Raw genomic sequence first — 25,248 nt, 5'->3', positions numbered from 1 at the left:
TATGAAAGTCAAAGCTTGCACTGGGAGTAACATGCCATCTGTTCAGGCTTGAAAGACAGGAAACAGCTATCAAAACTACAGTCTAATCATAATCAGCTGTCTGGCAGCTAACAAGCACACACACTGTCTGGCAAAGAGCTAAGATGCTTATCAGCTGAGCATCCTGCAAAAGAGAAATGAAGGACCTGATGGGCTAAGGAAGAAATACAAGAGCAGGCAGCTAAAACAAGGCTAATTAAAGAGAGGAGTCATGTGGTCCAGCGAAAACAGTGAAAACATCTACACAAGGTTCCTCCACTTGCACGTACACACCTCTGCTTAACTTCATATCTACCATTAAACAGTGGGAAAATGTATTGGGTAGGAGGCAGTCAGATATAGCTGCATGAACAAAACTAAAGCCTGCAACAGAGCCAGGAACTTAGTACTACATTTGAATGATGAAGCACAGGAATTAAATTGTGCACTGGCTAGAAACACCTAATATATGAGAAAGCACTTAGGATGTTCTGTGAAGAACATTGTCAGCTCATGGTCAGTAGTGTTGGGTTGCTGGTCTGCTTGACCCCAAGGGAGTTGTCACAGTAACCAGTAATAATGTCTTGTTGTTTGGTATTTTCTATTTTAGTCCAATAAGGAATTGACAAAATCATCATTACACAGTTAAATCTTCCTTCAGAGGAGTGTTCTGAGGTCAGTTCCCCAGCATGTCTGGAACCCCTGCCTCACTAACAGCTGGTGGGTGAGCAGATGCTCCTGGGATAACGAGGCTCTGGAATGAAATAAACACAGCAAATGCATTTGAACCCATGGAGATGTTAAATTTTGCCTTAGTCAGTAATCAGAGACAGTCTCATCCTAACTAACCCATCTGAATGTCCAGCCAGTTGACAGTCACCAGGGAGCACACACCCATTCTCACTCTGTGCCTCCAAACAAGCAGCCCATAACTATCTGCACAGGGAAGCATCAAAGGACTTTGCATGGACAAAACACTCAGCAGCCTGGAAAAAAAAATAAAGCAAACCCACCAGACTCATCCTTCCACAAAACACAGGGGCAGACAATAAATCTTCACGTGCTTTCCCTGTGAGCTGCAGCAAGACATCACTATCAGACACGAGAGGAGGGACCAGGCAGGATTTTTGGAAAACATCCAGCCCACCGACATAGATGAAGAAGGGAGAGGAAGAAATATGTGATCATTACACAAACCAGGGGGCCTTGTGACTACAGTACCTGTGGACAGGGATGTTGTGCAAAGGAGAAGGATAAATTAACCTGCTGCAGAGCTGTCCTCTTTCAGCTTGTTGAAAGCCCCACCCAAGTAACACCAATATTTTATTTTGAGCAAACTAGAAGATAAAGAAGGTGAAAAACTTAACAGAGACATATTCACTGTAACAGCTATGACAGCTATTCCTCAAGCACCACAAAGCACAGCCCTGTCTGTGCTCAGCTCTGCAGAGTAGATGGTAATTAGAGTTTGCCAATCATTGTTGCTTCCTTATTGATGGCAATGGGGAGATGAAGGATCAGTGACAGACATAGATTGTCCTGAAGCCTCTCTCTCCCACTTGTCATCTCAAGCTTGCAGTTTGAATCAAAGGATTTGCTCAAAACGTGTTAGGAGGATTTTTCTACATTTCTGTTCTGTATGTAAAAAGCTTGAATTGTTTCTGAAATGGCCTTGTTTCAGTCATCTTCAGCACACAGCAAAGTGCAGCAATGCTGGCACCATAAAATAATCACACCTACAGCACCCCACCAGCAAACTTATGAATTTCCTGCACTGGTCTTGATTAAGACTTACTTTTAGGCACTGCCTGACACAGCTTGTCCTCATAGAAACAGAAAGTATGTTGCATTTGATGAAGATGAAGGGCTAACTCCAGGATTACAGAACATCCTGTGGGAACCCACAGCACCTGGGGAAGAGCACCAGGAAGGACAGACAGGAAAGAATTCCTCTTCCTATGGCACAGCCCCACAGCCTGTTAGAGATGCTCCTCCTGCAGACTGCATGTGTGTTTAGGATCTGAAATACAATACAGTATTGATCACCCAGTCACTTGTTAATTGAAACAACTCAGTGCACCAAAGGCAGATGGGCACAGTCGAGCCCAGGTACCCGGGGGACATGCACAGCATCTGCACAGCACAGGGAGCAGGGGGCCAGGTCCAGGGGGACAGAGGCAGGACCAGTCCCTGCTCCCCATCTCCTCAGGGCAGGAAGGTGGTGAGAGGACAGCCCAGTACTCCTGTCAGATGGAAGGAACAGGCAGCCCCTCCCCAAAGACTGGGGCACTCTCTTCAAGAGCTGTAGCTACAAAAACACTTCTCTGCAATTTAAACAACTAGGGACACACAACCCCTTAATGATGAGTAACTGCAGCTCAGAGCCCTAACCCCAGACAAGGGATCTGCTCATGGCTGGGGAAATGCACAGTCCCCAGGGCAGCACTGCCTGCAGCTCTGCCACCCCAAGGACCACCTCCTGCCAGGCCCAGGGAGCCCGTTTCAGAGAAAGAACCAAAATCAGGAAGTTTCCTGGCTGTTACAATACATGCAGTTCTGCTTTTTAACATTTTCTTTTCTTTTTCTCCTGTCTTTGGTCTTTTATTTCTTTCTGGAACAATAACAGGAGCAGATAAGCATGCTTTAATCTGCTCCCAGTGAAGAGGTGGAATGCTGATTGCTTGGTTTGCTTCTTTTGGCCAACCATTTTTATCCTGTATTGCTATGGGGAAAGGTCTCAGCTCTTCAGGCTCCAGCTTTTGTCTTTTTGTGAGCTGAAGGGTTTTTCCCAAAGTGAGTACTGAAATGCTTCAATGATTTTTTTTTTAAAAAAAAGTTGTGCAGATTTTGTGCGATTTTGGACTGCAGCAAAAGAAAAATCTAACAAGCTGAATGTCATTTTTTTTAAGGAGATAAGAAAAAGGCTACTGGAGCTGTCAGAGTTTAAGCTTCAACCTTTATGTTTACAAAGCACAAAGGGCAATTAAATGTGGAAAAATAAATCTTTCCAGGACTGCATCAGTTGTTCTTCTGGTTTGTACTGAGACTGTTGAATGACAGGCTAGCTTAGTGCCTTAGGCAGGGACTCAGAATAGAGCAGCCCTGACATTTCTTTGATGCTAAGTAGTGTACCCTAATAAAGATGTTCTTTAAAGCCATTCCCTCCTGCCTGGCAACCAGGCGTTACAGAACATCTCCACTGCAACAGGACTGCCTGCCAGCTCCCCACGCCTGGCTCTCTCCTTCCCTCCCTACTGAGCTGTGGCTGCTTCAGACCTCCTCTACAGCTTTTTGCCACTGAACCTGAGGAGGAAGTTGTTGGAGTAAACCAAGGATATAACTAACAGGCAAAATCTGTGCTTTCTCCTCCTGGCTAGCTCACAAAGTCTCTTTTCACTAAGGTATTGATGGACTGAGAACATCACAGTCCTGCACGCACAGAGGCAACAAACAAGCACAGACCATCATGTGGGAAGGACTCCTGCACTTACTTACAAGAAGCCACAGCCCTTCAAGCATCTAAAACAGCAGCTGAAGACAGACCTGTCTGCTCAGTACACAGAGTAAGCTCCTCTCAGATCTCTGCCCCTGTCAATGATGAGTCCATGGGTACATCAGCACAGGCTGCAGATAGAAGCATCCTTGATGGCAGCTGTGAGGTGCTGGCTGCCATCCAGGGAAGGACTGCATTCCCTTCCCATTTCCTTTTCATTCCCTTCCTATTCCCTTCCCACAAGCCTCCAGCTCTTCACACATTTCTACTCTCTGCAAAGACAAAAATGCAAAAGGAGAGATCAGCAGAAGTGGGAGAAAGGCACCAGGAAGCCCATCTCTAAGTGTTAAGTGAGAGCAGATGGTAGAGGCACTGCTCTGTGACAGATGAAGAAATCAGTAATGCATGTGTCAAAGGCAGTGTCATCACCAGTAGCCTGCCTGGAGCTGGCACTCCCAGGGACACCTGGGAACACGTCCTTGTGCCTTCTCCCACAAAGCTGCCTGCACTGGCCCTGGCCCAGCCTGCACGGGCAGCTCCTCACCTCCTTGGGCAGGATGCACCCCTGTGGGGTCAGATTGTGTTCTGCTGTGCAGATTCACTCAGCATTGCCTGGGTGTTAAATGTTCTTCACATGAGCAGCAAAGTAACGTTGTTCCCTCTGTCATTTATCACCTGGAGTATCAGTGGCTAACAGCCAAGGATGGCTTTTGGAATGCCTCCACATACAGTGATGCCTGGGCATGCAGAACTGGGAGTGAGCCAGCTGGAGAAACAGCAGCACACAGCTTCAGGATGAACTGGAGACCAAGCTCCTACCTCCAGAACTGGAGCATGGCACCTCAGGGTCTCTGCATTCCCTGCTCTGAAGAGGGCTTAGTCCTGCCAGCACAACACAAAGCAAGAAAGGGAGAAGGTGATCAGAATAAACTGGGAATGGAGTAGGGAGGGCAGTGAACATTGGGAGGCTCCAGATGTCCTGTCCTTTTAGAGCCAGTCTTCTTCCTCAGGCTTGTGCTCCTGCACCCACAGAGCAGTCACTGGTGATGATGCAGCCCTGGTGTTCCTCCTCTAAAGCTGTTCCCTTAAACGGCTGCTGGACCCACACTCCAAGCCTCACCTTCCCTGCCTCTCTTGCCTGCTACTTCAGCACATTAAAGGCTCTTCCAGTTGCTTTTTCTGCAGAAAAACATCAGGTTTGTGAGGAGGTCTCCAGCAATGGCAAATACTGTGTCATCACCTCTCCACCACATCCATAAGCCTGGGAAGAGGAGTGCCTTCTGCTTGCTGACCCAGAGCATTATAAACAGTGTGGGAGCATATGTCTAGGAGACAGAATTCAAATTGAATTAACTTGTTGAGCAAGCACAGGAAAACCTGCTCTCATTATTTACCCAAATAAATGTACAGACCAGAGAAGTTTCTGTCTGCTAATAAAGACAGCATTGGTTTCCTATCTCACTGCTCTTCTGCAGAGCAGGAGTACATGAGGTTGCAGAGTCCTTATTGTCCCATGTGTAGTAGAGTCCTTGGGACATCCCACACCACTGCCATCCCCTGGAGCTCGTGTTGGGACCCAAACGTCCTTTGCTCCCGAGGAGTTTGTGAGCCAGGATGCATTCAGAAACACAGGAAAACTAAATGTTTGGTGGTGGTGTTGCCTGTAATGAATCTTACAAATAGTAAAAACTTAATTAATAATAACACTTAGCACTGCCATGCTGCTTTGTATTTACAAAGCACTGCATAAACATTGAGTAATTAATCTACTGTACTTAGCAATTATATAGCTCTTTATATTTTCCCACTCCTGTGCAAACATTAGCTAATTAATCCACTTAATTATTTCCATGTTTTATTATTACAGAGTACTGCACACCGGCAGCACAAGAAGGAGGCTTGAGACACTTAAGTGGTCCCTCTGCTCCTTCAGCATTTACATTGCCACATTTTGGGGAGACACCTCCAGCCAGCACAAATACACACACAGGTATAAAGGGGGGGCAATCCCCAGCCCCTGCCTCTCCCTGCAGCCACCAGAGGTGGACTGTCCTGCTGCCACAGGGAGCTAGACAGGCCACCCAACAGCCACACTGCAGAAATGTGAGGTGTTTTCTGTCAGAAAGATCCTAAAAGAACTATATCTGCCAATCAATCAGTCTCTAAACAAGTATTAATGTACACCCACTCATGCAGAGCTGCATCTCTCTGCTGTTTATTGCATTTTAACATTGTCAACAGAGCCTGCTGAAGCACTCACAGCGCTCTGCTGACCTCCATTATTTACAATGCCATGTGAAATTGATTGTGGTTGAAAGATCCTTACTGGAATAAAATGAGCTTCTCAATTATTGCCACACAAATAAATCTCTGTTTTCCAGTGATCCCCCCTAGGGAGCACTTGCATAACCCTGAGTTCATGACAACAGATATCTCCAGCTGGAAAAATACAGGTGACTGCATTGTAATCATTGTTGAGTTACAGGATGGCAGAGGTCAAGTGATTCTCCCCATGACCATGGGGAAGGGAGACTGTGGGGACGATGGAGGGCTTACTGGTGTTTCTAGATGGATAAATTATAAACTCTCCAGTAAAGCAACTTGTGATCATTCTTGATATTTTCTGTCAAACACTGTGCAGGAAATACACACTAAGTATTAATGGGTTTATGAGCAGACAAACAAGGCTTTCAGAGACCCAACCTCCTTCTTGCCTTTCTCGGAAAATCCTCTGCTAGACATAATTTAATAAAGAACTTAACCATTACAGCAATAATAAGATAAACCTTACCTCTGGCTTTCTCTCTGTGTTCCCCACAAAATGCAGAGCTCTACAGACTGCATGGAGCATCCTCACCTGTCTGCCTCCCCACTCTCCTGTTCAGGCAGCAACACAGGGATGCAGAGCAGACCCTGGCCCCATCCCAGCACACCCTGTCCTGCCCACAAACACCAGTATCTCCACAAGGCTGGGCCCTGAAGGGGCAGACTTCAAGGTACTGGACCTCCATCCAACATGGGATGTAAATCAGTCACCAAAATATAGAGCAGGCATGGAAGAAAAATTGCTGAGGAGGGTCCTGCCCCCAGCATCCTGCAACAGGACTGTGAGCAGAGCTGAGAGAAGCAAGCCCAGCCTGGGAAACCACAGAGAGGTAAACCCTGAGGAGACATGGACTCTGTCACTCTGGAGAACTCATGGTAACAGAGGTCCACTGGGGATGGGGCCTAAGCCCCCATTTTCACACTTCAGCAACCCCACAGTGAACCAAGGATCTCTCTTGCACAGCTTAGCATTTTTTCTGTCCTTCCAGTTCTTTTACAATCGTTTGTTTCAAGTCTCCTGGGGAGATCTGTTGTTCAGAGGATTCAGTTGTACTTTCTTGGTGGCCTTTAATATTAAAGAGCATTATTAATTCTTGATTTATTTGAAACAGCCTATTTTGATGAGATTGCAGGCAGAGACACCTCACTGTTGAAGGATTACAGACTGTCTATTAATTAAATGTGAACAACAGAGCAATGAGATCTTTCCAAACACCTACTGAGGAATTTCTCTCCCTGCTTCTTTCTCTCCCTTCTTGTTAGAGACCTTTACAGGAGGTCTGGAAACCTGCCACACTTGAAAGCAAGGGAGCTCTCTCCTTCCTGTGTTGACTTTCCTCAGCCTCCTCTCTCTGATTAACTGGGCACTGAGCAGCCTCTCATTACATGCTCCCCTACATCCATTTGTAAAAGGGGCAAGGCTTGCTTTCAGTCTCAAGAGATCTTCACAAGGATCAGCAGACCAAATCAGCCCCAGTCCTGTCTCTAGACATCAGTTTAGACACTGCAGGATGCAGACTCATGGAAATTCATTCCTGCTCCTGCATCCTGAGGCTCATCCAGGCAGCACAGCACAATCCCTGGGTGCAGGAACACAGACACTGAAATCCTGCTTAACAGAGACACCAAAATCCTGCCTAATAACCCTCACCCACACTGACTGGGCAGTTCTGCATGCTGGGAGCAGATATGCTACAGTAGCTCAAGAACGGGCTGTTTGCAAACTCTGTTCCTTTATGTACTGTCACAGAGGCACATATGCACAATTATCAAGAAATGTAATTTGGCTGGAAAGAAAAACATTTTTTTTCTCTATTAAAAAAGGGCACGTGAGATGAATGAACTCCAAACCTTCTGCAGCATTAACCTGAAGAGATTCCACAAACACAATTGCTTCGAGTGAGACACATTTGTACTGCAATAGAGGTAACTAAGCCTTTCATTAGCTGTTGCAAGCACACACACACTCTCTGAATATGCAAACCAATAGAGCATTGCAGTGACAGCATCTACTGTCAAACAGCATCTTCAGGTGGAAAGGAAAACAGTGAGGTTCCCCTCTTCAGTCAAGATGTGTGCTTGGTGTACTCGCTGGGAAACAGATTATGAAAGAGCCTTTCTAAGAGCGATTTCTTGTGTTCATCATGCAAGATGGTGAAAAACAAGTGCAGTATTTGCTGGTGATGTCATAGAAATGATTGATAATACTGAAAATGAGGCATCTTGACAAAATAAATGGCAACAACTTTCTATAAGTCTGGTCTTGAATAGGCTATTACAATTTGCTCCAGTTTTCTTGGACTCCATCTAGAGAAGGTGTTGGTGCTTTTCCCCCTGCCTATAAGAAGTTTTCAGTTTGATAGCAAAGGAGAAGAATGAAGAGCATCAGATAAACTGTCTACATGTCACAATGGATGAGGCAATGTTTGGACAGCAGTTTGCAAAAGCTTTATGATCCTAGAACAGATTTCATTGCTTAGAAATAACTAGTGCCTTTCAGAGGCCAATTTTCTTTAGAGGGTGTATCTAGGAAAAGCTTCTAAATACACTATCTGTTTCGGGTGGTATTGTGATGCTAAGACATTGCATCCTCTGAGCAGAAATGTTTGTCTCTTCTCTCATGTCCCCTGCCCAAGTCAACTAAAACACATTTATCTTGTACCATTTTTTATGTCCATCTCTCCCTCTTTGCTCTACCTGCAGTGCCTTTTGGGAGGGAAATATTCAAGGACTCAGACAGTATGCAAATCAGTAGTGGAGGGGCCATTTACATGAAGGTGTAATACATCAAATATTGGTTTTTATTACCTTTCCTGTGCATTCATACATAACGTTTCTTATTTTGACTACTGGCCCACACTGAGCAGAGAATTTCTTTGGTTTGCCTGTGACAATATTGCACTTAATTCAGAATCTGTAAGATACATGAATAATTCAGTGTTCATTCCAATGTGCCTTGCTCTACATTTGTCAGTAGTGGATAACACTCCACATTGCCCTCAGCTGCCATTTCCACAAGGAGAACTACACACACAAACTATTGGTTGAAGTCTCCACTGCACATATTTATCCATCCTGGCTTGGTTGGGGTGACTCTCACCGTGTGCTGCCCCTCAGACTGACATCCAGCAGCCCCTCTGTGCTGGCTTCACTCTGCAGGGAGCATCTGTTGTAACCATCATTTAAATGATCAGAAATCACCTCAGATGCACACAAACCACTCCCAGCTTTGCAGGCAGAGCAGTGTGCCCAGGATGGAGTGCCTGGGTTACCAGTGAAGATGTCATGGGCCAAAGAAGGAAATTCTTCCCTTGTCAGACACTTTTTTAATATTATGTGCAGCCTTGATTAATTCAGCTCCCTGTCTATGTCTCTTTCAAATTAAATGATTAGAAAAATGGAAGCCATTAAAAACATTTGTTTCTTCCATGTTGCCCTGAAACAAAACACTGCAATGCTGCCTTGGCTTTGCTCCTCAGGAGCAGGACAGAGCAGGGCCCCGGGTCTGGGCTGCACCAGCTGCCAAAGGGGTATGGGCAGCAGTTTGTTCTTTATTCCCATTGCCTGCCTTGTACCTAAAAGAGAGGCTCAGGTCAGTAAGCAAGGTAAGTAAGTACCTTGCCCATGGAGCTGGCAGTTATTTACAGTTAATTAACAAACAGATCTAGAAAACTGCTTAATATACATAATTTAAATTTTCATTATAATCTACTAAATATGGCTCCTTTCAAGCTGCTCTAGTAGAAGAAAGATTTCTGAAAAGCTGGTTTAAATATAGCTACTCAAAGGGACAAAAATCAGGAATTCAGCAAGCTGCTTCTGTTTACCTGAGAAGATATGTATTCTGACTGATACAGCAAACACTGCCCATGGTCACTGGAAACTGGAATTCTGATGGAGTCTGCACTGGCATTTTAACACCAATTAATAATTTTTTAGCATTTATTAGGAGATTTTATGTGTCTTGGTGGAAAAAAAACCACAAAACCAAACCCTAAAATATTCATGAACCGTTTACCCATGCTTGTACTTGAAAGCCACAGACTTATTCTGAAGAGTAATAAGAATTAATTTGTATCTTGACTCTGTCCAACAAATGACAGCAAAGCTGCTCTAAGATGAGCACTTGAGCAAGGCAAACAAGCACCCAAGTGTTCCAGCTTCCAAAAGCTGTGTCCACATCCACCCCTGGGGAATGAGAGCATTGGAACCCTGCAAAGGCAGCAGGTGGGGCACAGGGGGCTGGGATGAGGAGCCTTTATTTGCAACGCTATTCTAATTAGAGCAAGAGATTGAAAAAGGAGAAAGGCAACAGAGTGTGTCTGGCTGCAGCTCCGGCTGGGAAGCACCAGCCTGGGAGGTTACAAGATCCAGAGCACCTCCACATTGCCCTGCCTGCAGCAGGGAAAAGCACCCAGGACACGTGATCAGTAAACACATTTTAGAGAGGAAGACCTAAGAGGACTTTATAACCAGGTGACAAAAACAATGCTGACATTGTAGGAGGGCTCTACTCCCTGACATGCACAGTCTGCCCAGCAGCAACATCCCCACCACACTACCCCACTTCAGCCCCAGACTCTGCTCACAGAGGATGAAGATGATCTACAAGGCTGCAAGAAGGAGCAGAGTGCAAGAAGCAGGATGGCTCCAAGCAGCAGCACTGCTCAGTCTCACTGTAAAATGCCAGCAGTGAGGAGAGACACATGTTTGCAGAATCAAGTAGGTCTACAGAGGAGAAAGGAGTTGTAATGAGGTGAGAGTCAATCCTTCAAAGGAGGACAGGGCCAAAGGAGGCAGATAGGTATCTTGTCTTTGCTTGGCTGGGAGTCAGGGAGATTTTTCAGGATCAACTACAGCCTCTTAGTAAGATCAAATCACTCAGAGAGGTGAGCAGTGAGCAAAGAGACACACCATTTCCCAAGGTCTGCTGAGGCAGCACAAGGTTTGAAGAAGTCCACACATCCTCTTCCCCGAGCACCACCAGCAGCTGTGACATGCCACAGCAGAAAACTTCCCTGTGGTGCTGGGGACAAAGGCAGCTGGGCTGCAGCACCTGCCAAGGACACTCACAGTGGCCTGCTCAGCATCCTTCTGCAGCTGAATCTGCTGCATCATCCCCAGCCTGCCTGCCTGGACCAGCACCCCACACACCTGAGCAGTCCTGCTGCCGTGCTTGCTCATGCAGCAAGACCAAGGTCAAAGCCACATTCAGCAGCTGGCCTCTGTCCTCTGGTCCTGGGGCTTCCCTTCTGCCCATGCCAGGTGGAAAGGAAAGCAAGTACAGCTGGGTGGGGGATAAGCAAGATAGTGCTGTTGTTGGAGGAGTCAGGGGTGAATCACAACTTCATCAGCCTACAAGGGAAAGAACCAATTACCTGGCAATTGTACACAGTCCATTTCCGTGGGAGGCTCATAACCTAACCAGCCCTTCTAGTCAAGGGGAATAAAATATATGCTGACATCAGTACACAGAGGTTCCCATTGGAAGCCACTTTCACTGCAGTGTTGTGAATCTTTTCAGAAACAGCTTGAGAAGTATCATTCTGTGTATCAATCTTCCTGGGAAGCAGAGCTGACAATGGTCATACATAATAATGCTTAAGCCAATTCACATGCACAGTCAGTGGCTGTCTACGAGTCTTGGCCCTAATCAGTACATTAAATTGAAACTTATCACTAATAACTCTGAAAGGGCCTCTCTGGGGGCAGTGAAATGCTCTGCTTTGGCCACTGTTGGCTCCTTGGGCACATGCTACAGTGGCAGACTCTCCCCTTGGCTCTAGGAAGGGAGAATGGAAAGTCATAACTCTTCTGTTTGTTCAGGTGACATTTTATGAGCCAAATTCTTTACTTCAGGTTTTGACAGTGATTCTGTGACTTTATGTTCATCCTGCCATCACAGCACTGCTCTGGGGCAGGAACAGAGCCCACAGAAGCCGTTCCATGCTGGGGCAAAGCAGATGCCCCACTGCAGCCCCTCCGTGATGCTCTGGCTGCCCTCTGCACAGGAGAGGGGGCTGCTGACCAGCACAGGATGCTCACCAGCACAGGATGCTCTCCAGCCATGCAGAAGGACCCACACTATGCCCCTGGTGCTGTAGGGACCCTGTGAACTGAGCAGTGGTCCAGCCTGGGAAAGGACTGCACTACCAGGACGTGGGTAGTCATCTTCTCAGCTCTGGGCATTCTGCTCAGCTCAGCTGTGCTCACAGAAGATGCACCTGCCAGCAGCTTCTGCATCCACAGCTTTGTGTGGGGAAGTAGAGCAGCTGCATCCCACAGCCTGCTGGACAAGCTTGGCCTTCCTCACAAGCAGAGGAAACCTGATGTGTCCTCACCAGACATCCAGGTGGGTGTGATATGCTCCACTGCTGCTGGGAGAGCTCACTACGTGTGCAGGAAAATCCCTCTAGAGGAAACACACTGCTGTTTGTTGATTTTCCCTCATGAACAGTGTGTCTTTTTCTCTCTTTGAGATTCTTGAAGTTATTTTTTTACCAGGTAGAAGACCACCCTAAAACTCCCCCTTTCATCAACACACAGAGAAAATCTGACCATTAATCTCCTGTTAACCCCCTATGCCCAGCCACTACTCATTACACTATGGGAGTCATCCATTTAATTAATGAAATGAGCACTTATTCCCTGCTGCCAGAGGAATGTAGCATTTGAGAGCCTCGAATTCAGCCTCCTGTACCTGTGTGTGCTTTGCTGCATGGCTCAGAGGAGGGCACTGCATAGGCTGCTCAAGGGGGACCCAGCATGGGTGTAAGCAAGATATTCTTCTTCTGAGCTAGGACCCCCTGTGGCATCCTCCGTGACAACACAACAAAGACAGAAAAGCCCAGAAGGGGTGCCCAGGATAGACTGTGTCCAAACTCTGTGCTAGAGCTCTCTCTCTGTTTTTTTTCTATGACAGTTGAAACACAGATGGTCCTTCATTAAGCTTGAGAAAGAAAGAAAACAGCCATCAGACCTAAGCAAGCCCTCTGGCTGCTGGGTTTGATTTCCCCCAGCAAGGCCTGGCCAGCAGCCTGATGTCTGCCACCCCTGACAGGCAGGGCAGTGATGAGGAAACCCCAGATGGCTCTTTTTATTGTGAAAGCACTATATGAAGCTGCAAACATATCTGTCACCTTCCAGCACATTGTTTACCAGCTCTCCTCCACACTCCCCAAACAATATTTTCTAGAGACTGTAATTCAATACCTCACACCCCAGAGCTGTAGCATCAGCCCAGAGAGCAACATGATGAATGTATCGTGTTCCTCCAGGGCTCAGGCTAGGGAACCTGTTTGTGGTGTTCCAGCTGTTAATTATCCCTCTGCTTTTTGCTATTCTCATCCCAGCTGTGCCTCTGCATTTATCATATGGGTCTGCATGCACTACGAACATACTGATTGTTTTAAAGTATAAGGAGCAATTTACCCCTTTAGTGCAACACTTGGCAGCTCGGGGGATCAAGTGGCAAGGCTTGATCAATAAGGCACTTCCTAGACTGGAGGCACCAGGACACAGACCCCAAAGTGCTGGTTTAGGAGTGCAAGTGAGAGAGCACACCACAGCTGCTAGGCACAGGCACAAATATCATTTCTAGCACTCTCTCATCCCCACCCCTTCCCCAGCTTGCATCCCAGAGACAACCTCAGAGTAATCCCTGTGACAAGACACAAGCTGAGGAGACCCTCCAGAGCCAGGGGCCAGGCCAGGTGCCCCAGCATCCCCCTCCCTGGGCCACGCAGCTTCTACTCCAGCCTTCTGCCCTGGGCTCTGTCCTCACACCAGCAGTCCCAGCCCTTTCCTGGGACACTTCTGCTGACTCCATATTCCCACCACTGCTCACTCACACCCTCAAACCTTTTGTTAGTGTGGAGTACAACTGTCAAGGGCTGCACACATGCATTTTCACAGTGTGCATTCCAGATGACAAACCAGCACTACTGACAGGTAACATAAGATGCAAACACCAGCCCTTCCTGTATTTCTGGCCAGCGTGTCTTATACATTCATATCCTCTACAGTGCACCCTTCCCTTTCTCATTACTCTGTTACTGCTGCAGGCCTTTTTCACACCTGCACTGAAGTCTTTCTTTTTTGTCTATAATGACAGCTCAGGTTCCTTATGAAACCTGCATCCTGACAGAAACCTGTGATGTACCCAATTTGGGATCCCTGACAGGGTCTCTGTTCCACTCTACTCCAGTGGCACCGCACCTCTTGATCTTTCCAGAAGTGAAGGGCAGTTGCTGCCTGCAGGGACAGGTCCTGATGCTCTCAGCATTGTAGACACAATACTCCTGGCAGCCCCCCATGAAACAGCAAAGCAGATACTGTTACCCTCACTTTGCTTCCAGTGACCTCATACAGGTAATTAAGACTCATTCTGCCACTTCCTGAGCTGTGAATTGCTGATATTTAATGACATTTTCCAAATATTTTTAATAGAAATTTCAGGTCTTGTTCCTAATCTGACATTTATCTTCTATTAGCATGAAAACAAATAGAAGGGTCTGAGAATCATTGCTTATATTATAAATGATTTTGTTGTAGGTTTTATTGCCTTACCCATTAAGCTGTCACAACCTGTGCCTCTTCCTATTTTTGTGATGACCAGCCAGAGGAATCTGTCATCTTTTCCATGTGATTTATACAGGGCCCTACTGATAACTTTATTCCTGTGGAGGATAATTATCAGCTATACTATTCAGGTTGCTCAGTTGCTCTAGGGAATAATGTGTCAGAAAGGTTAAAGTATTGACAAGCAATAAAGCATGTATTATAATTATACACGTGCCAGGACAGATAACTGTCTGTGAGCAAGGAGCTGAGCTAGTTTTGCATTTGCCCAGCCAAGTCTGTAATGACACAATCAAATCTTACACCTCCCACTAGGACTGCAGAAGTCTAGGCCAGTTACTTGGAAAAGACTCAAAGAAAGAATAACCCCACGTTTGTACATATTGATCACTTAAACCCCAAGGATCATGCCCTACAATGAGCTGGTCTGTTACTCATAACTGAACAGGTTGTGGTAGCTGAAGTAGACAAGGATTTTCCACAGCCCTTCTCTATTTCTTCCCATGCTCCCTAAAAGTTTGTCTTCATAAGAATGGCAAAAGGGGGAGAGCAAGGAATTGGCATCTTTGAAATTAAATGTTGATTCCTTCTGTGTTTGGAGCAGCTGGTGCATGGCTTATTGGTAAAATGGTAAATAGGCATAATCTGAAGGACACTGCTGAGATAAATTGCCCTTTGGTTCAGGCATTAACAAAACAAAGCACTGAATAACTTGGCACTACGTCTGCAGTGAGACTATAAACCAAACCTTGGTCATTCCTCCAGATCTACTATTGTTACATCAAGAAGAGTAGACAAGGGACTGAGGAGCTCATAAATAATTTCTCATGGAAAGCACGTATGCCAGCCAGACAAAATCTCTCTCTGAGAAAATGTGGAAAAGTGGTAGATTTAACCTACTTCAAAATGTCATTTTTTGAAGAAAAAAACCGAACCCGATCCACATCTCTTTCTTGATGCTTAAAGGATTTGTCTGTACTGCAGCAGCATGTTAAGCACCAGCCCCTAGACTAGGCTTTGGGCAGCTGAAGAAACCTCCTGCAGCAAGCCCTGCCAGTCCCCTCCAGTATAACCATAATGAAAATAGAAGTTCAGGGCTTCAGGCAGGTGCTTCCCATGTCCCACCCAGGAAGGTGCTGTGTTTGAGGGCTTGTCCCCCCATGTCCCCCTCTTCCCATGGGACATCAGCTCTGCTGTCATCACCCTGCCTTGAGAAGCTCCAAGTGAGCTTCACGAACCCAAGTGAGCCTCAGGCAGGATTCCCACTGCTGGGCTGCAGGAAAGGAGGAACAGAGAGCTCCAGACAGGGGTGGGTATGGAGACTGGATGGGCCACATCCAACTTAAACACAGCAGGAAAAGGTGTCTCTCTAAGAAATTAATGGAAAATCATAAACATCAAGCCAAAGTGAGAGGCTGTTCTCCTGACCAACTGTAAATGTTAGTTCTGCTTTCCTTCAAGCAGCTCTTGGAATAGCAAGCACACACCTCACACTCAAAAACAACCTCCTCTCCCCCCTCTGTGTCCCAGGGGTGCCACCCCACAGTGACACAGGAACACCTTCTGGGGAAGGGGCACCCACAGGCTCCCACCCACTGTGGAGCCCAGGGAGCTCTTGGGTGACCCTGTGCCAGGGATACTGCTCAGTAAAGGGAGACTGGGAAGGTGTCTGCAAGGTGTGCTACAGGAAGCCAGAACACAGGGCATGCTGCTTGGTAGGAGATTTCCTGTGCTTGTCTTTGCTCTGTTACTAAAAAGTCCATAAATAAACAAGGAGTGAAAGTGGTTGGTGTCAGCCTGGAGAAGGCACAGAGGGATGGTCTGTACAACCTCTCTCTTAGCAGAAGCACTAAGGGGTGAACTCCCTCCTCATTTGGAAGAAATTCTTCTAAGACACGTATTTACTGAGAATTAGAGAACACAGACTGTTAGAGGAAAGCATGTTTAAATAACATACCATTCCTTGCTCCGTGCATACAAATGCCTGCTTTGGCTCTCTAAGCACTAACATCCAGAACCATAGTACTCTGCAGAGCACCAGAAGATTGTCTCCACAGGACTATTACCTCTGCCTCTTGATAAAACCTATCCTGGAGTATTTTCTTCCCATTGTGCCTTGCAGATGTTTCTCTTTTTAATTTGTCAGAGACAAGCAGCTGCACCTCTGAAAATAACAATATTTAATAATGGTCTGTTTACTGCCAGATCTCCTTTCTCTGGTAGTACCTGTTAGAGTTATCCTTGTTTATCAGAAGGGCAAACTGCAGCACAGGCCCATGGTTTAGGTTAATCTCACAAATGTGTTCAAATAAAAATTGACTTTGCACTATTGAAAGCTGTGTAGCTATGAAAAGATGGGAAAGATGAAGACTTATTTTAGCTCTGTCTCAGAGCTTTCCAATTGTAATATCTTCTCTGAGCACAAAGGAGCCGTCTACTCCTTACCAATAAAAAACAGATGGCACCAATTTTGATTGTCAGCTTCTCAGAGCTAAAAATGTTTTTTTGTGTGCTGGATCTATTGTAAGCTGGTTAGCTTCAAAGGTGATCAGGTATTTAACAGAGCAGTAATTCAGTGTGAAGTGCCTGGGATGCCTGTAGTAACAGGATTGTTAATTGTCAGCTGTTAGTCCAAAAACAGTGTGGGGAGCCAGTTAGAAGTTCTGAACACAGCATCTGCACCTCAGGGCAGAACATCATGAGCAGAGGAAGGGTCCTGTCCCCATTTACTCCTGGCCAGGTGACACTGTCCCTCCAGCATGGAGTGGTGCTGGGACAGGGCCTGGAGCTGGGCTCAGGAATCCCCACATCTCATGGTGCTGCTCTGCAGAGGCACCTGCCTCCATCTCTCAGCTCTTGCCTCCATCTCTCAACTCCTGCCTCCATCTCCCACCTTCACTTCCACACAGGAAAACTGTGAAGCAGTGGTGGTTCAAAGCTGTTTGTTGTCCAGCTTCTCCCACAGAAACTGATTCCCAGGGTGACTCTGATGGCATGCAGGTCACAAGCCTTTGTCATTACCAGATTACAGCTGCTGAGAACATACAAATAAATCACTTGGCATCTTCAGGGAACCTAATAGAGCAGGCTTAGGAAATTCCTCCTACCAGTTCCTGTCCATTTGTGTTACAGTCAGCACAGCCCTAGGAATCAATATTACTGCTCATAGAAGTCAGAAGCAGTAAGGACATTGGATATAATGTGCACTTGTCCTTTCTCAGACCTAAATGTCTTTCGTTGGCACTTGAAGCATCCTACAAGTACCCTGCCCTTACAGGATACACAACAGCAGCTGCTCTCCCAGCACCCCTGAGTGGGGAGCAGAACCAGCTCTGTGTGCAACTGTGGCACAGGGCAGCTGCAGATGGGACCAAAGGAAACAGCTCCATCTGGCACAGAGCCAGGCTCCACAGGGTCACAACAAACCAGAGATGGTGCTGAGCTGTGTCACAAGAGATGCAGCTTGCAAGGTCACCATTACCAGTTAGTGCCTGCACCTTCTCTAGGGATGACAGACCTGGGAGCAGAAGCCCCTTCTCAGCAGGACCAGGCAGGGTGAGCCATGGCTGTGCTTGGCCCAGCAGGGCTGGGCTGCAGCTGCACTACCCAGACCAGATTCCCACCTCAGTGTGCTGTGTACCCAGGACAGATTCTCTCAAGAAGAGAAAGGTGTTTGCTGTAAGTAACTATAGCCTTTCAGGGGCAATCATCTGTGGCTCTGGAGAGGTCAGTGGTCCACATCTCCTTCCCTCAGCCAGTGCACCAAAATGAAATACCAGATCTGGTCTTGTATAATGAATGAGTTGGACCCAGAAGCCTAATTAAACCTCTCCTGCTATTGCTATTTCCAGCCAAGTCCTGACAATCGAACACCAGAGCCTCAGATCTCTCCTAAGAAGCTGCAGGGTTGCACAGTTCTCCTCTGTTCCCACACTCTCTGCAGCAGCTGCTGTTCCCTCCTTGAACCCAGACATCACCTTAGTACCCTTCCTCACATCTCTGATTCTGTGCATGAACTTTTGCCTTCATAATGCAGCAAGTGCTCATGTTTGATCACTCAGTATAGGGTGAGGAGACAGGCAGGCACCAGTCAGGAAACTAATAAAGCCCACACTCAGCATGGTTTGTTATTTACTTTGGGAACATGAAGTTCAGGGGAGTATCTCATCTCTCCTCCTGGTAACAGTTTTGAGAATCCACCAGGGATCAGTTTAATGCTTTGGAAAAGGTTAATGTTGTTAGGGATTTACAGCTATATTTGAAACGGTTTACACTATTATTTTTATTTTCTTGAGTAAAATGGAATCTCAGTGAATCATGCAAAGCTAGATGGTCAGTTTGTGTCTGAAAGAGACAACTAAAAGCTTGGGTAGTTTTACACAGCACCTATTTCTGTCTGTTGGGCAGGGAGTGTAGAACTGCCATCAGCTCTGGGTTAGCTGCTGCAAGCCACATCAACCATGTCCACACTGAGATGGAGCCCAGGCAGCACACCAGTGGAGGGCACAGCCACTGCTGTCCCCATGCAGACCAGATGGCCTCCTCCAGCCACAGCAGGGGCAGTTGGCACTGGCACCAAGGGGCAGAAAGGGAGTAAAGCACCCTGTGTGCTCTTCAGTCATCACAAACTTCCATGTCTACTGCCTCATTGCTTGCAGGTGGTGTCTTGTGACCAAAAATGCTGACAGGGAAAGTCCATGTGTGGGCTGGGCAAGAGTGGGGTAATGACAACGTTTCTTGCACACAACCAGCAGATAAGTCTTTGCTTTTAAACCTTGACACTGGCCACATTACCCTGAGAACCTGCAACTCTTTCCTGTGGAGGAAGGTTTGGGCATTGATGTCTCCTGCTGCTCATTCCAGGGGTCATCAGCTAGCTTGCAATTGAAGGAATTTGAGCAAAATAGTGTGACAATGTCAGCTGTAATTGCATCAGTCATGCCATGCAACAAGACAAATGTGACTGGAGATGGCGTGTCAACCTCAGAAATTGCTTAAGACTGAAAAGCAACTGGAGGAAACAGCAAGTGTTCAGAAACAATTATTTCAGTATAGTAGGAATGGTAACACCTCTCATTTCCTACACACAGTTCTCCTGAGAGATAGTGCAGAAAGCTGCCAGAGACTCCTCCATTACTCATGGGATACAATTGGACTGAAATAAGAAAACACCAAGCAAAGCTGTCCCAGTTTCTTAAGGGAGGCTGAAACTGCAAGATTCATCCACCATGGACACAGAAGCATCCCTATCACACTCTCCAGTCTCTGCAGCTCACAGATATCTCTCTCTACAGAAAGTCTAGTTCTGCTAAGATTTATAATGAGGCATTTGCCCTGCTAAATTAATTTGTAAGACAGAATACAATCACTTGTCCCTGTTCTCTTCAGCGAGCTGTGGACACACCTCTCACAGAGCCCTGTGACACTGGAATCCCCACTGCCCCTGAGACTGGCAAGCATGGGCTAAAAATCACCTTGCGTTACCACCATGGGAAAGGACAGGGCAGGTTTCCACCTTGGGAGACTGTTAACCTTGTACCAGCACTGCTTAGACCAAGCAGAAGCTGTGGGAGGGATTCTTCCTCCTAAAATTAAATAAACCTTATGTGAAAAATGCCATCTCCAATGTCTTGAGCTGTCAGTTGTAGGAAAAAGTGATATTGATTTCTACAGAAACTTTATTTTAGTGAGCGACCTATTAAATGAAACTTATTTGACACCAGACGACTTTTGCAATTTAATTCCTGAATGAAGTGATGTCTCCAAGGCCTTGTGATGTTCTTTATCTTGAACGATGAAAGACATTTTCCTTGCAGCCATGTGCTCGTGTATCCCAGGGTCTTTGCAAACAAAGGCCTTGAAAGACTCCAGAATGCTTGTACCTTCATGAGCACACTGGAGCTGATAAACAGACAGGCCAGTGCACACCAGTCCTTAGGCACAAAGCTACAAGGTGTGAAGAGCCTGAGAAGATCCACCAGACTCTCTAGCCTGCCACTTGTGGACAGGGGTCCACAAGGCATCCAAACAGACCCATTCTGCCACCAGCTCCAGCACCCTGGAAAAATCAAGTCTACTACAGCAGCCGTAAAAAAGTCACTTGTGTGCTGTCTGCAACACTGTTGGGATGATGTTAGGATGAGCTTGCTTTCTGGGGATGCTGTTGACTTTCTCCTCTCCTCCTCTTCCTCCTGTGCATTTCTGTCCCCAAAGCCTCAAGAAGAAGCCAGAGCTGAGAAGAGGCATTTGCTTTTCAGTCCAGTCCCCTTGTGCACTGGGCCTTGAAGAGCTTGTTAGCTGGCTGTGAATGCAGAGCTGTCTGCCATGCTTCAGAGACCACTCACTCCTGCTTACAGAAGCTTTTCCATAGTTTGTTCTTTTAAAAGAAGCTAATTTATTTTTGTTTTTAAACTGTAAGAAACAATTGAATAGTAAAACTGTCAGATTGCATCTCTTTCATCAGAATGGCTTAGACATGTCTGGAATGGCAGCACTGAGTAATGACCAGGTTCTCTGTGTGCTCACACCCCCAAGGGCTCCTGCTCCTGGCATCAGGCAGAGCACTGGGCTCTGCAGCACACCCCCTGGAGCACTGCTTTGAGCAGGGTGCTGGGTCCTGGTGCTCCTTCTCACTCAGGAGCCTTTCCCAAGGGCAGAGACTCACAGCTACTTTGTGATTTCAATCTCCCTGTTCCCAAAAAACAGGAGCTAAGATTGTCCCAAGTTTCAGGACCAATGGAAAGTTAAATTAATTCTGACCCTTTCCATGTTAGCTGCCTGCAGGGCCAAGTTGCTGAGGGCTGGCAAGCAGCTGCCAGGGTCCCTGCAGCACAGTGTCCCCTGTGCTCAGCCCAGACAGACCCAGCACTGCTGCTCCAGCCCTCTGCACCTTCTGAGGCTTCCCATGCCACAAGAGGTTTGGTGTGCATCTGAAGGATGTCAAAGAGGGACACACGTGCCCAGCTTCACTACCATGACAAATAGCCAGATTTCATGATGCAGTGGATGATGAGTGGAGCTGATGGTCAGCATCCAGAGGATCCTGCCAGCACCTCTTGTGGGATGGTGTGGGACACCAGTGTTCTTTGGGCCCATGAAAACTAGTTCACTGTTGGCTGTGACAAGGAGGAAAAAAACATCTTATAATCCCAGTTCCTGGAAACTGTTTTCCCTTGCAGTGGCTCTTGGGGAAAGGAGACAAGGAGATCAGGTAACAGCAGGCATGAGCTACCCCTAACACCTCTTGGGGTGTACTTTAGGACAAGGAGAGCTCAGCCCATACACCTGCTTGGCCCTGTATCAGTGTGCTGAGTTTTGGAGATCCCACAGAACATGACTGAGCAAAGACTGAAGAGGGGATGGGAAAGATGTGCTCAGGATCTGACATGGAGGTGATATGGATACAGATTTGGAAGCCTGGTGCAGAGCACTCTGGTCATCTGTTGGGTGTGAGGGAACAGGAGCCCCTCTCAGTACAGTTTGTGACAAAGCTGCTCTGGGTCTGCCTTAGCAGCTGCCGTCCTTCTGCCTGGGAGGAGAGAGAAGAGCTTCTCTTTGACAGAATTTCATTTGTTCTCTTTTGCAATCTCAACAGCAGGATGGAAGCAGATAATGTGCGGTTTGTTTTAACTCAGTTTTATCTTGTCAGTCCTAGCTATAATATTGCAGCAAGTATCATCCTGAAGAATAAAGATGTGATGGTGCAGGGTGAGATTCTGCAAGCCCTATTGATTACATCACAAGTAATCACTATAAATATTTGAAGGAGAGAAAAGTCCTTGTTCTATCTGAACATATTCAGGTAACAAAATGTGCAATTGAAAGTGAGTGAGGGCTGACTCTAACAGGACAGAGATGCTAGAAAGCAAAGCATTTAAACTGCTTACCTTTCAACCTAAATAAAATCCATTAAGTGGAGCACTGTGGGACTCACTCTGTGAAGATGCAATACAAAGGGCTCCGTATGCAGGAGCCTCAGAAGCACAGACAGTATGGCATGAAGTAAGCACTATGTTCCTAATCACTACAGAAAAATTAAAGCGCTTTTTACAGCTCCTTCTTGGGTCAAAAGCTGCCACAAAAATGGGACGATGAAGCCAGATTTCTAGTGCATCTGCTCTGAGTGGTGGAGAGCACTGGCAGTACTTACCAACACCAGGACACTTATTTACGCTCTACTCATTATTTCAGGTGTCACTGTGCCAAGATTACCCTCACCATGAAGGAAAGAGGAAACAGGGTTGTCTCGCAGTCCCTGGCCTGTCAGCTCTCAGGAAGGATCCTGGGCTCCTGCTTTTCCCCAGAATAAAAGTCAAATCCTGGCAGAAGACAATGCAGAGTCCACACTGGCATTTGGCAGCTGAGCTCTTGCCAGGGTGATCTGCATGGCCAGTGGGCTGCCCTCCTAAAGCCAGCACCAGAGATGGCTGATCCTATTTCTCTCCTTGTCTATAGGAAGCAGCCCCAATTCATGCATTCAGTATGTATTGATCCTCTTTATTTTTACAAGAAATGAATTGTGAGGATCTTTTTCTCTGTTTAAACTTGAAGAGATATTGTTCAAGGACTTGCTGTGATGTTTCTCTGTCTGACAGCTTTATTGGGTAATAGGCACTGATGGTATATGTGTGCACAGACAGTCAGACCTTTTATACTATGTGTGTTCCCATAAAAATGATTGGTTTTAAGGTGTTATTCCAGCATTGTTGTGATTGTACCATGGGACCAAGCAGCCTAAAAGGCAGATGTGAACTGAAGGCAGATTAGTAGGTGTGCATTGATTCTCCCTGTCCTCCACACCCCAGCAGGGAGCAGCTAAAGACAGACAGCAGGGAAGGGGGAAGCATGGCTGTGTTGAGTTCAGTCAGCCAATACTACTCAGACATCCCAGCTCCTCTGGGGAATGGCCATGGCTCTTCTGCCCATGACAGTCTCCCTTCTCTGTCACAAAGCACAGAAGTGCCCAGACAGGTAGTGCTGGGGCTGTTCTTTAGCAGGGAAACAATACACATTAATTGTAACTGGGATTTCAGATGATTTATAGTTTTGATTGTTTATTTTCTGTCAATGGTTTCAAAACTCCAGCCAGCCAGCAGTGAAAAAGTTTACATGTAATGCCAGGGATGGCTGGTTCACTTTGGCACTGGTAAGTGAAGGTAATGAGGAAGAGTCACTGATTATTTAAAAAGGAAGAACAGATGTTCCACATATTAAGGACCTATTATGCTAAGTGTCATTCCAGTGACCTGTGGGAGTGGCACACTCATTTGACTAAAATCAGCTGTTCCAACAAGGTCACTTATGCTTTAATATCATTAAACCAGTATTGATAAAGAAGAAGAAATACAACCTAGCAAGGTAACACCATTACCTCATCAAGCCTATCTCCTCAAGTTCAAGCTTCCTCAGAAATACTAGTAGAGTCCCATTCATACACAATAGAAGATTTTATTCTTTTCTTTCCTGGGAGATGTACCTGTTGAATCCAAGATCCCAATAAGAAACCAAAGGCTTTCAGAAAAAAGTGTTGGCACTCCACCCTCATGGGAAGCAGTGGAACAGCTGGAGAGCCAAAAACATCCTTATCTAAAACAGCATCCAGGAGAAACAGCTCCGTGCACTTACACTTGTTGGAAAAACCCTCTAAAATCAAGTCCAACATCAACTCAACATCACCAACTAAGCCATATCCTCTAGTGACACGTCCACACATATTTTTGAAGGCCCCCAGGGGTGGTGACTCTACCACCCTGCTCCAATGCCTGACCACTCTTTCCACGAATAAATTTTTCCTGATATCCCATCTGAACCTCCCCTGGCACAACTTGAGTGCATTTCCTCTCATCATCAGATGAAAGCTCAGGGCCTGGCAGCTCCTTGGGGTGGGGGGCCCAGCCCACCCTGCAGGACAGAGCCACTGCTGGAGCCCAATGGAGCCTCCAGGAAGGAGCCCCAGGCCTGTGGCCATCACCCACCTGCAGCTCTGGACCTGTATGGTCTGCTCTGGTCTGGTCTGGTCTGCTCTGCTCTGCTCTGCCCCACGGCCCCCACAGCCCCAGGCCAGGCTATGGCCGCCACCGCTGCCCCAGCCGGGGGCCCGGAGGTGGGCAGGACCCTGGCTGTGTGTCTCTTCTCTCTCACTGAAGAAGTGCAGCACCACGGGAAGAAGAAATGAGACTTCTGAGTGCCTGCAAACGGCTTATGAAATCCACAGGAAACCCATTTTAAAAGCTTGTTACGTATTCAAATAGTTTAGCGATAAGTTTTCAAACAGCTGTTTCAAGAAACCCAGCTCGGAATCCACCCTCTCTTCTCCACCAGGCATTTCAAATCTCCATCAAATGCTTGCCACCTGTTTCCACTTTGCAGGCGACCAGTCCTTGTTCATCAAAGTAACAAAGCTGTTTTCAATTTGAAAGCAACAAACCAAAGTTTAATTATTTTGTCCTTCAGAGCTTTATGCTATCTTCTACGAAACCTTTTTCAGATATGAAGAACTATCATTGGCTGACTTAAAAAGGCAATAATTGAGTGACAGCTGAAAAAACACTTGTAAGGACAATAGTATGTTTCAGTCTGGTATTTTTCACTCTGAGGACAAAATGCATTTTATCAACAACCTGAAATTATTTTGTCAACAAAATTCTTTTTGTAGCATTACCTTCATCTGTCAAGTTGACAGAACATTCTCCAGAGTGTTTTTAAAACCAAATGCTAACACAATTAATTTCTGCAAAATTAAGTTTTGCCTTCTAATGGTATGTGTGGGAAGGATTTGCAGCACGTGCATAGGGAGGTGTGAACAGCAGCACCATTAGCTCACACACAAGCAG

Source organism: Heliangelus exortis, chromosome 17 (genome assembly GCF_036169615.1).
Source record: "Heliangelus exortis chromosome 17, bHelExo1.hap1, whole genome shotgun sequence".
In the NCBI taxonomy this organism is placed as follows: Eukaryota; Metazoa; Chordata; class Aves; order Apodiformes; family Trochilidae; genus Heliangelus; species Heliangelus exortis.
The sequence above is the reverse complement of the archived record's forward strand: the minus strand, read 5'-3'. Positions refer to the sequence as shown.